This window comes from Poecile atricapillus, chromosome W (assembly GCF_030490865.1).
Source record: "Poecile atricapillus isolate bPoeAtr1 chromosome W, bPoeAtr1.hap1, whole genome shotgun sequence".
NCBI classification, from domain to species: Eukaryota; Metazoa; Chordata; class Aves; order Passeriformes; family Paridae; genus Poecile; species Poecile atricapillus.
Window position 1 is genome coordinate 30801500 of NC_081288.1, and position 16176 is coordinate 30817675.

The 16176-nt window shown below is 39.5% G+C and overlaps 1 protein-coding gene across 15 annotated transcripts in view; it reads left to right on the forward strand.

Annotated features, from left to right (window-relative positions):
- The window catches only part of LOC131591713 (ankyrin repeat and sterile alpha motif domain-containing protein 1B-like), a 407097-nt gene that overhangs the window by 305568 nt on the left and 85353 nt on the right, over positions 1-16176 (forward strand). Inside the window, exon 1 of one of the 15 annotated variants that reach the window (XM_058862688.1) lies at positions 15251-15414. The exons of the other annotated variants lie outside the window; for them this stretch is intronic. The gene's annotated coding sequence lies outside the window, so the exon portion shown is untranslated. Of the gene's footprint in view, positions 1-15250; positions 15415-16176 lie in introns of those variants that run through there. 15 annotated transcript variants of the gene reach the window in all.

Consider the following 16176-nt stretch of genomic DNA (forward strand, 5'->3'; position numbering starts at 1 on the left):
ACAGTAACCCTAAAATACTTCATTTGGCCAGTGGCACTGTACTACAGATGGAAATTAGGTTTGTAAAAATGAGCAAGCCCTTACCTATGCGCCATATTATTATGCTGATGTTCCTTAGGGGAAAAAAATCAATCATAAGATTCCCCGTTACAAGGTTTTTATACTAAAAATGTAAGTATGTTCAATTCCACTTTGCAACATTTTTCTCTTATATGTCTTAATTTAAAAGTCTAGCTTCTGTCTGGGCCATTCATTTATGGACCTCAAATGTCTGCTGTTTGGGTTTTCATGACTACCACCTTTTTAGGGTTTCTACCATGAAATTTAGGACAGAAAATGACTGTATCTTGGATGTAGAAACATCTTGGCTGCCAGACTTTCTCACTGTTACCAAGCATCTTTTCACATTTCCAGTTTATACCAAATCTTGAGAGACTGTTCCTAAGGTGATCTTACTGTAACTCTTGCTCATATTTACCATGATTGCTCTTTTTTTCCAGTTGCCCCTTCTAATCCTTTATCTTTTAATTCATTTTATCTTGCTTATTTCAGATGTTAAAAGGGTGTAGTTTTTGCTGTATTCTATCATGTTTTTAAAAGCATCCAGAAACTCTAGATTTATCAAGGGAGTCCTCATTTGACAGTTAAATTATTTTTGTCATAAAGTGGATATTATAAAACTCTTTGAAAGGAAGCATGAAACTGAAATGATGGGACAAAGATCAAAGCCAGCAGCTACACAGAGTTTCTTGTGTGGAATCCTTGACTGGCTAAAGGAAGCCGGCTGATGGCATTTTTCTGTACAACTAATGAAAATTTCTCAAGAGGTTAAGCCTTCTATTAGTTTGGAAGACGTAATAAAAACTCATTTCAGACTAATACAGCAATATGTCATATGTCTGAAATTTGCCCTTTACATCTGGTAATTTGTCGCCACCTTATTCTTCTGTCCTGCAACCACACACAGGATCAGTCCTGTTTGTTTCGGTGCTTATTCCCAGAAAAACTCTAGAATCTCATTGCTGCTGATCTTTCTCTAACTTTTGAACACAGATGCTCTGATCATTTTTAGCAGTACTTTTGTATTTTATCAGTACTGAAACTGAATCTCAAATCCTTTGATTGACATGGTAGAATATCTGCCTGTAAGTGTCTGTATTCCTTTACCAAAGTGCTTCTAGATAAATATAATAAATTGAATCTTAGTACAATAGTAGAACTGGTAAGACAGTACATTTTGACCAAACTCCTTGGTGTCTCACTAGGAACTTTTATAAATTCTGATTTGTAATTAAGATTATATTTCATTCAATTATCTGGAATTTACTCACTTTATATGTACTTTTACATCACTACAAACTTTTTTTATTTAATTAAAATAGGAGCTTTTTTAATAGTTTTATGTGAAGATAAGAGAATGCAAGGTGCAGAAAATAAATGTGGAGAATAGGCAGGAGCTGAAGGAAAAATAACAGAAGAAAATCAATAATGATAGAAGAGGAGTGGTGTATCAAATGAAAAAAAAAAGTATGAGACTTACAGAATTTAGGTAATTTACTGAATAAAATGAAGTAGATTATCCAAAATAAGAGTCACTCAGCAAGATTTGTGTGTTTTCTGGGAAACTTTAGAAGTGTTTTTCCCCTTCCAACTGCAGGTAGTTGGGTATCACATTTATGTAATATGGTGTGTGGCTTTTATACTGCTCTGCTATTTACTCACAAGGAAAAGCACCATTCATTAAACAACCAGAAGCATTTTGTTCAGTGTTATGGGCTTTCCTTACACAAGATCCATCACAATAAAGAGGATTGCAATTACTAAGATCTGGCAGTTACATGGTCCAAATGTTAAACATAAGAGCTGTTTAACTACCATTCTAGTAGACTATAACCTGCAATAATCTCTAAAATTATAAAGCACTTCAATATTTTCATCCTGTATGGTCAGTTCTGAACACATGTGAATTTTCAAAAATTTTTAGAGGCCCATCAGGAAGGTAAATATTACCCATAAAATGTCTGATACAAGCCTCGGTTTCTTATTTTTGTCAGTGTACTGCAAGGGATGTCTTTGCAGTACACTGAGTGTATAGAGTATGCTCTATATGGGAGAGGATGCAAGGAGGTCAAATATATATATCAAAAATAAGGAAATTTTCATTCAGAACCGTGAAATCTCCTTAATCATGCTGCAGTAGGATGTAGCTGTCAGTTTGGGCAGTCTCAACTCCCTTTCCCCTGATACCCAGAAGAAAAGTTCCTGTAAAAATCAGACACCAAGTCTGTTGTTTATGAAGTTGGCATTAGCTGTTTTCTAACTACCTCGATGCTCATGGGTTTGGTGGGATTTTTGTGTCATTAAATCAATGCTTTATAGCCCTAAGAAAAATGTGACGGGGGCTTGGGATTGAGTCACTATTTCCAGGACCGACTATGTTCAGATACTTGCTAGCCAAATGACATTTTCAGCACAGACAGGCAGAAGTGAACAGCTGACTGGACTGTAAGAAAATGATGCTCAGTTAACACTCATTTAGATGAGCTGGGGAGTTCCTCCTTGTTAAATACACATGAAATGTCTTATACTACTACTACTACTACTATGCAAAATGTCTTACTTGATTAAATAAAATCACTACTACTACTACACAAAACGTCTTACCAATCCAGTCTTTCCATTAGGATCAGGAACTTCTTTTTCAGGGGAATGTCTTACTGGTAGTTCATTTTCAGTGGAAGATTTTCTTCCTGTCTTATCTCAAACCTGGTCTTCACTGGAGAACCATAAACCAATTACTTAACTGATCTGAAGAATTTTTCCTCACCAGTCTTGCCTGGAGAAAAAGAACATCAGATGTTTGCTGTGATTGCCTTTGTTTATCCAAACCTGATAAACCAAAGTATTTCCATGAAAATGAATTCTCCACTTTCTCTTTTAGGATTATTTCCTTCCTGGAAAGTCAATCCTCTGGTTCATGAAGATCACCCCAGCCTGGACTTTTTGCTCTTGGCAAGTCTTTGCTCAGAGCTTAGAGTCAGGCAATGTTACCAGCCCCTGCTGCTGCTCTTACTGCTTAAGACCTAATTTAAACTATTCTTTGCTAACCACACATTTTTCATTAAGAGAGAATCTTATCCTGATGCTGTAATCCTTTTCTTTATTTCTTTTTTTACTCAATACAATAGATAGGTAGCTGTAAATATACTGCTGTGCCACTGAAATACAAAAGGCTATTTTATTTGGTTGCAGATTTGGGGGCTTTTTTGCCTGTTTGGAAATAGGCCTAACTAGAGAAATATGTGAAGTCTGCCATTAGACAGTCCTGTAATATAATTACCAAAGAATACAGAAAAAGGTGGAAAAGAAACTTAATTTTTTCCTGGAATATGAAAAATACAGAGTAGCAAATCTGTTTTTTTAAGTTTGAAATTGTGCTTCCATTCATTTAAGAGAGGTTAGGGAAGATTATATATATTAGATATATTATTATGAAACTTTATTTTATATTTCTAAAACTTCAGCAAAAGTTTTCCATATAAGAACTCTAATTCTGGAATTGACCTATGCTAGTTAGGTTTGAACATATTGGTGGCAGAAGTTAACCTGAGGTTTCACTCAATAATATATATTATTTTTTGTTCCAATTACCACTGGATCACCTGCTGCTAACACAAGGAAAAGAAAATTTAGAGATGTTGATTTATGCAACTGCTGATTATGCAACATTGGATAACAAAAAATAATTACAGATAATGCAACAGTTTGTGTTTTTATAGAAGGATATACAAAAATAGTAAAGCTGAATGGTTTACTATTAAACCATTAATTGTAGAATTAATTTCTACAATACCCCAAGAGAGCAGTAGCTTCTAAAGAAAAGCAAAGAGGAAAATAAGTAGTTTTGTAGGAACAAGTTATTTTAGCCCTAATTGTCTACCAAAACCAGATTGAGCATCTTTAGAGAACCACTAGCATATTTTCCACTCTATTTATATCCAGCTAAGACTGTTCCTCTCTAGGCTCAGACTTAAGTGTTTTGCTTTTGAATAATTTCATAGTTGTGGTAGGTTGCTCCAGTGGCATGGCCTACTTGCTTTAATCACTATACTAAATTCCAGATTGATAAGGAATAAATTTATTTTGTTCTGTAATTCCAGTATTCTTCATAATCTGAGATCTGTAGTATTGTGCGTGTGGAAAAAATGGAAGATCTCTTGTGAAAAAATTATTAAAAAATAGTTCCATATTTGAAAGTATTACAAATGTCATTAAAATTTTTTATTTGAGCCACCCAATATGTGTATTTAGGATTGCCTTTTGTTATGTTAATTTAGCTGAAGATAATGTATTATTAAAATTGATTTTGACCTCTAAAATATGTCATTTATTTGGTAGAATGTGGTGCTTTATTTGAGTAAATACCTGTTGATATTATCCATTATTTAAATGTTACAAAATACAGGTTTATTTATCAACAACAAAACTGCCCTTATCAATAATAAACTGCTTGATTTCTTGCACCAGATTGGAATACAACTTGAAAATTCTGATTATGCTAGAGCTACCTTTTTTGACACTCTGAAAGCTCTCTTTTCATTATCACCATCTGCTATTGCTTTATAGATTTGTAGGTGAAGATGCAAATTGGAACGAGTGAATTTTCTCGTATTCTAATGAAAAAATAGCTATCAATATTATGCACTACCAAAGAAAAAATAATTCATCAGGATATCCTTCTGGCCTGCACAGGTTCTGCTGACTATAAAAAAAAAAAGCAGTATCCATTCAGGAGCAGGCTCAATCTTGCTGGTATTTTGCTGCATTTTGCCTGCAACAAAGCGAATGACAAAGTCTTCAAACTTTTTGCCTGAAACAAAGCAAAAGAATGGATGAGAGAAACTTGTACAAAAAGCAGCTCAAATCCCTTTGGCTGCTCTAGGTGAGGCTGTATTGAACCCCAAAGCTGTGGGTAGAGTTCAGGCTGTTGAACCAAAAATATTTCAGGCTAAACTTTCCAGAAGCATAGATTACCAAATGGTTACATTTTTCTGTGCTTATGCTTGGAGTTTGTAGTTTGTTATGTATTGGTGTCATTAATACAGATACTGTTTTATATATATATATATAAAATGATGTATGTGTGTATATATATAAAAAATACTGACATAAAAAACTGACATAAAACAGGTGAATCAAGCTAAGTCATACAGTCAGGTAAACTCTGATACTTTATCAACTGGCAGAATTTTGATAACAAAAATCTAAAATGACCTGGTTGGACTGCCTTGCTTATGTGTTCCTCAGGGCAGTCAATCGAATTTTTTAAACAATTCACCCTCCACTGTACCCATTTGCCCCATCACAAATGAATGGATAGAGAATTATGTTACATCTTCATTTACTGACAGACTTTTGTCATTGACACCCTTTCTACTTTCCTACTGATGTATGTACTGTGCATACATACAATGTAATGCTGGAAACATATGCATAAAAGCCATCACATTCAGATTCATTAACAGCTAATTAACAGCCCTTCTGGCCTTTGCAGAATACCATGCTAAATTCAAGAAATAATTTGAATAGGTAATTATGAATGCTATTTTAAAATAATGAGTTGAAGCATCTACAAGATTTTACCTTGACAAAAATGTGATTGTCAAAATTGCCACTGACTAACACATAGTTGGGAGGAACAAACAGCATTCAGAAAGAGAAAAAGCGTAGTCCCATTGTCCACAAAAGCTCATTAGAATTAAGACAGAAATTTGGAGGATCTCCGAAAACAGGATTATGAAATGGAAGAGGGGAGAAAGTAATTTCTTGGAAATATTTTTTAATGGATGAAAATACACAATATCTAATGTCATTTGCCAGGCACTGGACTTTGCATCATGCTGGCAGTGATTGTCTCATCACAATGCAAATTATAAACCTGGGGATTAAGTAGTCACTGTCATGCACAATTCAATGTTATAATACTTTAGATTTGATTTCTACAGAGGCCTTGGAAATGTTGCTACTGACAAAACTAAATGTATTCTTTCATAGTCTGGCTTTTCAGTCTGCTTTTTATTCACTCATGCCCATAAATCACCACTTTCTGTTTATATTATAAGGTTACACTAGCATCCTTAATCTAACAGTATTTGAAGCAAACCATTTATGAAAATGAATGGTTTGCATACACAGTTTGCAGATGTCTGAAGTACCCAGAGGGTGGTTAAAATACAGTGTTATTGTATGCTGTACAAAGGTATTAATCAGTTTCATGTTTTTGTTGCCTTTTAACAAAAGCCAGAGGCGATTGCAGCTTCAGAGTTGCGCAGTCTTGAGATGACCTCTAGGGGTCACCTGATACTTTCTCTTATAAAGCACAGAGTTTAATTATTTCTAAACAACTCCAAAGAAATTGACTTCTTGAACAGTTTTTCACTTTAAGCTAGTGATGGCACACTCTGATTTGTATACGAGCTCTTATTTGTTAAAATCTTATACAATCTTTCCTAATGTGTAACCTACATTTTCTTTTCTGCATGTTAAATGAGTTCCTCAGCCTTCTTTGATTAATCAAAAAATATGGCCTACTTTATGACATGCCTTTAATTATTCGTAGACAGTTCTTGTTATGTCATTTTCCTCCAGATGGCAATTGCTTAGCTATATAATTCTACATAGATCTTGTTTTCCAAACACCTCTGTTCAGCTCCAGTCTACTCAGCTTGCTTGGCCAGAGCACATCCTTTTAAATACTGTGTCCCTGGACAATTCTCTGATCTTTAATCACTGTCGAGTACTGCATTGCCATCTTGCTCAGTGTTTGCGTTGCTTTTCCGGAATGAATGAAAAATAACATCTGAGCCTAAAGGGAACCCTACAAACAAGGAGGAGAAAGAGGCCAGTTTAAGGGGAAAATTAAGAGTGATGTTAAGAGGGGCAGCAGCCATGAGAATCCTGAAGTTCCCTCCCATGGCTTACCCAGGTCAGTCAGGTGTGACCACAGAGCAGCAAGAGCTGACATTCTGATGAGCCCAGGAGCGTGTGTTCTCGCCCTTCCCACATACAAGTGTTCCTGGCATGGGAGACAGCTTCCTTAGATCCTCCCTCTAGCAATATATCATCTTACAGCCTGACAGGCCAGTATCTTCATAGAGAAAAATAACACATTTCTCTCTTTTGTAGCTGTGTGAAATATTAACGTAGCATGAATTTATATTTGATCCTGGGGAGAGAACTAAAGGTCATTGTACCTTTGCTTTGCATTTTTTATGTAGCAATACCTTCTGGCCAGAGAAGATAGGAATTTTCTGAATCATTAATGTGGTTTTGTCTTTGATTAATGCATAACATTTTATATTTTTTTTCTTAAAATAATAAATATAACACTTTTACATTCAGTGAATATTCCGTAACTTTTAATTGATTCAAGTCAAGAAATTGAAATCCAAAAATATTTAATGGAGAAAGTATTCTGAAAATATTTTCAGAATATAGTCTGGATGTATAATACATCCATATTTATGGTCATAGACAGACATTTGTTTTGAATTCTCAGGCGAAAACAAAATTGTAGATTAAAGTATTTCCATTCATTTTCATGTGGGATCAGTATTTATAGACACATTTTAAAATAGTTTGTAGGCTACTGATTCCTCTGATTCACCATGGTATTTGTTCAGAAGGAATCTTGTACTGAAGTAAAAGGCTTTAAAGGATTCTTTTTCTTCTTCTGGGAAAACATAGAAACCTTACTTATTGATCCTGTGAGAAAGTCACTGAATTGGAAAGATAGTCAAGGATTTTTTATTTTTTTTTTAGAAAGAAGATATTAATATGGAATTTTGTTTTACTTATTCAAAACAAAACATTTAAGGAAGAGTAAATTGGCTAGACTTCCAAATGAAAATTCAGTGTTTTTAATGGAACATGTTAATTGTGAAGAAACTAGCTATCAATAAAGTAGGCCACCTAGTAAAGATACTGTATATCTTTTGATTCTCTTCCAACTTTCTTCTGATCACTCTACTTTATAATCCATCTCTCAATCTGCTAGTAATATCTTGAGAAATTTTACAGTGAAGAGTCTTAGAAATAGACTGTGTCTAATATTTGAATAGTTCAAATATAGTATGACTACCATTACAACACAGTGATTATTTGCAGCATGGCCTTTAACACCAATAACAATATTCAGCATTTAGATTTTTTTAAAACATCTGTATGCATCTTACAGTGACATTAAATATACATTTAAAGCCGTATATTTAGTGTTGGTATACAATCTGCAGTCATGCATTTCTAAAGTCAAGTAAAGTTTTCTTTCTCTTAGAAGCTGACCATCTCATGGTATTTTTGGACTAACTATACCATCCAGCTCAAAATTAATTTCCTCAAGTAGCCTTCTTTCTCTAATTCTCTGGGAAGTATTTATTCCTTCCTCTCTGACTTCCAAGCTTTAAAAATAGTACATTTTCAGGAAAAATAATAGAACAAAACTACTTCTATGATTTTATGCTTTCCTTTTCTACATAAATACCAGCAAATGGCTGAGCTTCACTTCAATATCCCATTATTGTTTCCCTTCTCCCAGTAAATACATGCACATTAATATTCACCTACATCCCCTTCATGACTCCATGGTTAATTATCTGATTACTAGGAAACAAATATTCTGCCCTATAATTCTGAGGTATTATTCCACTTTATACATTTCTTAATCAGGATTAAGAGCAGATTTTCACTCTTTTTTCATTGCTTTGCTTTCTGATCACGCATTATATTGTAGCTGTTCACTCAACTATTTCTTTTCTAATTAGACAAAGGTAGAATAACCATTGTCACAAGAATAAAATGGATCCTCGTACTTCTCCTAGATTTCTTTTCTTTTTTCCATTAACCTACTTGAAATCAGATTATATTTTATATTCATATCAATATTCCATATGGTAAATTAAAGACATTTCAAACTAGATTCTACAGTTGTTTTGGTTTGGTTTTTTGCTTCAATTCAGGTTGCAATGTGGTTCTTTTAGGAAAATTTAAAAAAGAACTTGAAAGCATGAAGCCTGTACAATCTCAGGAGCTCCCTTTTGCTGTCTTTTGCTCTCAGAGAAACTGACTTTACAAATATTCCATGTTTATAAGCACCATCAGCATCAGTAATTGACCAGATCATTTCTTGACACTTCATTCAAAGGCAGATTAAGGGTATTTGTAGTTATTCCATGCCTTCAGCATCCAGATACTTGTTCTCAGCAAGCAAAAACCAGATATGGGAGTCTGTATGGACAAGACCTCTCTGTAAATTCAGTTGATCTTCAGATATTAAATTTCTTTGATTAACGCTTTATATCTTTATAGACCTAGGAAATTGTCCTGGTGGGGGGGAAAAAGGAATAATCTGTGTTTGCCAGTGAGAATTTCTTCTCAAACTCCAGCACACCTTAGCACCAGTTCCTGCGGAGACTCCAGTGGTTCCAGAAGATAGCTCCAGTTGTTTCTTTGGATCCTATGATAACTGCATGCCCATTCAACTTTATTTGGAACTTATTCAACTTTATTTGGAACTTATTCAACTTTATTTGGAACTTGCTCTTTCCAAAGGGACTGTATAGTCCAAACTTATCAGCTTCTTCGAAATTCTCTCCAATATTGGACAATTTTAAGAATCAAAATCAAAATAAATTATGAAATATTTTGAAACATGGGCATTTCTTATTCTGAGATTGTGATTCTGAGATTGGAATTAAAATAAATGTATCAAGATAACTCTGGTTGTAATATGATAGCTAATTTTTTTTTCTAGTCCTTAACTTTTTTTCTAGAATATTTAAGTGTTCAGAAGTGTTCATCCTATACAGCAAGACCCCATCATCTGAGTGCTGACCCAGAGCTGAGAATAAAGCCAGCTTGCAGGACTGACTTAAATTTCCCATGAGATTTCCCTGCTTAAAACATCATTCTGTTAGCTTTCAGTGTTCAAAAAATGACAACTTCCTTTTCCTCCCTTACTTTGAGCTTAAGTCTCTGCTTCTTACCCGAGCCAACACAGCTGTTCCATCTATCTTCAGTTAGCATGTTCCCTTTGTCTGATTTGCTACAGCCCTGGTGCAAGTGTTAAAGTCTTTGTCGAGTTATATATCATGGGCATTACATAAGCAGATTTTACTGAGTGCAGAGAATTTCCTTATGTGCTGGACTTCCAGGACTGTGCATAATCACAAACTTCTGTGACTCTTGTTTGCAGCTCTCCCTTTCCACCTGTCCTTTCTCACCTGTATATTCCCAGCTACAGGGACCTACATACACCAGCTATAGGGGCGTTTTGGCAAGTATAATTTACTAGCAAAAAATTCAAATATGCTTTCTGTTTATCTCTTTGATTCACATTATGATTATGCTTTCTCGGTAAACATATTACTTTACTCATTATCTGAATATTATTATGTTTATGTGTATTCCTAATAACCTATGATATAAATCAGTCTGTTTAGTCCCTATTCAGGAAATTCAAAATCAACATAGCTCTGAAAAAAGATTGTAAAAGCAGTCCAGTTAAATATTTTTGATCATTTTATCTTTCTTTTTAATGAAGATCACTTCTCTACTTGAACACATGATTTAATTTTATCTTCCTTTAACTCTCTAGACCTCTTGATAGACTGTAAACCAGTAAGAGTATGGATATCAGCAAAACAGTTCAAATTACTTAGAAAAAAGAATCAAGTTATTATAACACAGACCTTTGCAGCACTGGTGAAAGAAAAAAAATGAGCACAAACCTTTGGAGAAGTTATTTGAAGAATCAGGTTTTAGTACTTTTACATTTTACTAAGAAGAAGCTGTTTCAACTTATTTTCAGAAATAAACTTCATTGCTAAAGGACATTAATTTTTCATGACTAAAACTTCCAGTATGAAGCTAATTAAGTGTTTATTAACAATTAATTATAAGCAGAAAATAGATCTCATCCCTAGGTTTCAACAGATTTCACTTTCTGTGAAAATATATGTAACATTGTTTGTCATTAGATAAAATAACTTTTAGGAGCCATTTTGTTAAAAATCTAGGTCTGTTTTGGCTTATTTATCAATGTGCAGTGTGGTGATACTCATGGATTGAGCCTGGGAAATCTTGGATTTACCTAACTCTATGCATGTGGTAACTGGTTTCATTATTTAAAATGGTCTTTTATGCTATAGGTTAGGGTGATCCTTTTCCAGACATGATCCAAACCTCCTATTTCTGCAATCTCATTTGTAGAAGAAATTTCTACTTTCACGTAGAGGTTACTCAGGTCTAAAATCTATGGAATGTTGCTGCCCACAGGTGATTTCCACAACAATGAGGAATTCCCCAGGGTACCTGATTTTAAGGCATATCTGGATACCAGATGAGTATAAGAAAGCAGATCCTGTTCTAGCCATTCTCTGGGAATCTTCCTCATTATAGTGCCCTACTGGTCAGGTAAATTTCATGCAGACAATGACAATAATGGTAGTCTTTTGCCATGAGGCTGGTTAGCCAGAGGTGCTCATCATCTGACATTGCTGAAGACACCCGAGTTGAACCACTGCTGCTCCAGTGCCTGAGCCACTCCCAGGGCAGGAGAATCACATGCTGTCTACTCTTCTCTTTTGACACCTAGGAGTTTCCCTCTAGCATCACATCAACTAAGAGAACCAGGTCCACAAATCAGCCACAATGGATGAAGCGTGCAGGAATGTGTAAATGGCACCCAAAAATATTATAAAGCCATTCGCAAAACCAAAAAATTTGACAGGACTGTCCCATTGCTGTAAAGCAAAAAGCAAGCTGCCTAATTCCTTTCAAGAAGAATCATGGCCACCATAGCAGCTCCTCATAGTGATGCACTGAACTACCGATAAATGAAGTGTTGGGCCAGGCTTTGATCACCATGATCAGCACATCAGCATACTTTGCAGATCAGTTCAGGGAAAAATATGGCCTCGACATACACATCTAAGACTCTGAGGCTTAAAAAAATATTTTCTAAAACTCATTAAATGGATTCCTCTCTCTTCTACCTAGATCCCCATTACTAAAATAAATTCTTACTCTGCCTTCATGAAAAGACTGTCATCTCACTTGTTGAAACATAGAATGGCCCACATGGCCCTCAAGCCAGGACTGCAGTCTGTTCACAGTCTCTGCTTCTCACACCCCATCTCAGTCCAACCTGTAACACCCACAAGAACACTAACTGAAGAAATGGCCTGTTCCTGCCTATGAGAGAGGCAATTTCTTCTCCCTTTATAGTAACAGAACAGACTGAGGTATCCCAAATGTACATTCCTGCTATGACAGAGGTCCCTCACTTCATTTATTTTTATCTTATCTGGCCCTGTCAGGATGCTGAGTAGCCAACCTTCTCTTCAGCTCCATCACATGAGCTGGGTGAGAGCGCAGTGAGGTACAACTGTCTGGGCTGATGTGGCTCACTCACCACTGACACAGCCATGGCACCTGCTCACCTGGAGGTGGCCAGACCTTAGAGAAAGTGCTGCTGGCTGGAAAGGAATCCAGGCAAAAGGAAGGTCAGAGTGGCTGAATGGGAGATGTACCTAGTGGTGAAATCATGCAGATCTTCTCTGTCAAAACATTTCAAAATCCAAGTTCATGTTTGCCTCTTCACCAAGCTTCTAAATGTCTAAAAAATGCCCTTTCTTTCACCATCTTGCTAGAAACCTTCATCCTTTCCTAGGACTTGCTGGATGCTACACACTTTTTTTCCTTCATGGAGAGTGGCTATAGCCTGGAATATGTTACAGTCAATAGAAGTAATGAAGTTCATGGCAGGTATAGAAAACGGCTGGCACATCCACTATGCTCTGCCATCATCAGATTGGCCTCATGCTGACAGCCTTAACTGGTTCTTCCTCTGGCTTAGCAGTTCCATGTAATTATTGCTCCTAATTCACACAGTTGTTAATGGATCACGTCCCACCTATTCTAAAGAACTGATTTCAATTTAAAAATGCAGATCACAAAATCCAGGACAAAGCAAGTTGGGACTGTGCTAAAAGTCTTGTTAGCTGAGATAGAGATGTGGAGACCCAAGGTATTGGAAAAGTATAGACAAATCCATAAACATCATTCAACATTTTAAGGAAATGCTGCCAAATCGTCTGCTTTGAAAAGATCTGTTCATGTCAGAACAAAAGTGACACTGACAATTTAGACATTAAAATTTAAACTGCATTGACATGTTTTGAAAAGATGAAAAGAAATGTTTTGAAATGGACATTTTCATATTTACAGCCTCAGTTTTTGGAATTATGTTCAGAAAATGTTGCAAAATGTTTATGTTTTCTCCTGATTCAGGATGAAACTAAACTTTTGTATTCTGTTCAGTCCTTCTCCAGATGGGCTACATCAAACCTATATAAACACCAGACTGTATCTATAAGATTTTATTGAAATAGTGGAATCTGCAAAGAAGCAGAGAGTATTCAGTTAAAATAAAAATAATTTTCCTAATCTCATTCTAAAATGTGCTTCAGAGCTAATGCTTAGGGTTCCCCAACATTATTTTGGTAGGAACAATAGGCTGAAATCAGTTATGATATAGAAAACTGTATCTTTAGGAATTTTCATTACCACTTCAAGCATTCCTTTCAACTCTTAAATAATCAGCAGTGGATCTTTGGGATTCATAGGCAAACACTGTTGCCTTTACTCACACACATACCAGTGCATTCAAAGTCAGCAATATCTTGTGGTTGAGTCAGTCCAGCTAACCCACTACACATCGCTGAGCTTGTGGCAATGTGCTTGTTATTAACACCCTTTGTAACCAAGAGAACCGTTCGTGAATGTGATCATTTACTCCTTGAAAAACTTGCTTTTGAAAAAATGCAGCTTAGCACTAGTTTGAGACCTAATTAGTGCTCTGAGGGACATACACTCAGAGCCTCAAATATGATATATTTTGGTGCTCGAAGCCATCTATGCTTGAAGTTCTATATAAGCACATGCAGTTGAACAGACAAAAGGGCCAGTGAACTAGGTTTCTACATTTAATCAGTGTGAGGTCTCTGAGAAGTCTGACTATGAACTTGTACACCTGGAAAGTCTGCCTTGCTTGTGTGCTGGATCTGCAGCTACAACATCATCCATCGCTGCTCTTCCTGTTGCAGAGGCTGAAAATGATACTGAATTTCAGCACTGTGTCTTGTCTGTGCAAAGCTGTGCTGCCCAGAGAGACACACTTAGTTTTTCTTCCACTCGTTTATTGAGGATTTTATTTCACAGAAGACAGAAAGCCTCCAAAGGCAGGACTGGGGCCTGAGGCACCTGCCTGGCTGATATCTTGGGTAGATCTGCCTGGAGCGAGCTGGAGAAATGCAGCAGGCGTTACTAACCACATCCTTCCCATCAATTCACCTGCTGTAACTGAGTAAAATTTTTTCACTTGGTAAAATGTTTCTTCCAGTCTTCACCGGCTGAGCTTGTCAGATAATGTGCTCAGCCACCAAGTAAGTTCCTCAGGGAAGCAGAGTAAGAGATAAGAGTCGCCATGGGGGACTGAAAGTGCAACTCTGTCCTCTGACATTTTGTAAAGTTAAATTATAGGGGCATTATCTTTCGAATTTTATTTCATTTATTAGGCAGCCCGGGTGCTGCTTAATGGGATGCAGTCACTGAAGTAAACAATCCCGTGGGATGCTTATTTGTTGGTATTAAGGCAGGAATTCGAGCTCGGATGAGATTTATTCAGACACTCATGTTATACAAAAAAGAAAAAAAAAAAAAAAAAAAAAAAAAAAAAAAAAGAAGCGGTTCTGCCGAGGGAGCAAGGGAAGGCGTTCGCCAGCCGGCGGCGAGGACGGAGTTTCGCCGGCGGCTCCCCCGGCCCCCGCGCCGCCCCGGCTCCGCTCGGCGGCCCCCGCCAGGCCCGGGGCAGCGGCGGCGCGCGGGAGGGAGGGAGGCAGGGAGGGAGGGGAGCGCCCCGCCCGCGCGGTGGGCGCGGGGGCGCGCAGGGCCCATATCCATAGTAACGGCGGGGGCCGGGGGAGGCGCCGCGGCAGCTCCCGCCCGCCGCAGCCGGGACCGCACCGAGCCGCGGTGAGCGCGCGCGCGCGCCCCCGGCCCGCTCCGCCCCTCCCCCCCCCCGCGGGCAGCGCGGCCCGGAGCGCGCGCGCGCGGCCCCGCGGAAAAGCGGGAGGGGGCCCGGGGGCAGGCGGGGGCGCGCGCGGCGGCGGCGGCCGGACGGGGAGGGCGGCGGGGGCTCCGGTGCGCTCTCCGTGCCTGACTCACCGCGGGGCGCGGGGAAGATGCTCAGCGCGGAGGGGTAGCGGCTGCGGAGCAGACGTCGGGGCCCCCCTCTCTCTCCCCTCCCTCCCCGCCCCCGCCGGGCTCGGCAGCTCAGCCCGCCGCCGCCGCTCCTAGGTGAGACCGGGGGCCAGGGGAGGTGCTGGGCGAGCACGGGGGGCCGGGCACGGGGCCACCGGGCACCGCCCCCGCCCCGCCGCGCAGCCCGGAGCGGGTGTCGTCGTCCCCCCGGGCTCAGGGAAGCGCCGGGATCGGACCCCGGGGGACGGGCGGGCGGGAGCCGGCGGCGCCTGCGGTTGCTGCGTTCGCAGGATTATGTCAAGCCTCGCCTCGCCGGTGCCGCTGGGGCGAGCGGCGGCGGCGGCAGCTCCCGCCCGGCGGCGCTGCGGGGCGCCGCGCTCCGGGGCGGGCGGGGGTCGGCGGGGAGGCGGCCACGGGGCAGCGGTGGGCGGCGGGGCGGACGGAGTTTGAGCCGCCCGACGGAGCCGGTGCTCGCGGCTGGTGAGTTCTCACCGGGCCGGCGTGGCCGCGGGATCAGGGCGTCCCGGGCGGCCCCGGTGCGCTCCCTCCGAGCCGTCCGGAGCGGTGATGAATCCCGGGGGAGGAGGGGGGTGGGCACCCACCTCTTGTGCCGCACGGGAGAGCGGCAGCGCGGAGCCCGCAGCAGCGGCTGTCGCGGGGGGCCGCGTCCGTGTGCGCGCTGCAAAGCTCTGTCTGCTTGGGTCTGGTAACTTGGCCGTGGTGTGCCCTGGTCCGAAACTTGCTAAGCGAGGTCTCGCCTTCACGGCACCGCCGATTGTCCCCTCGGTATTTCAGGAACGCTAGCTGGGCGAAGTGTTGCTGCTGGGGGGGGGGGACGAAAAAAAAAATGAAAAAACA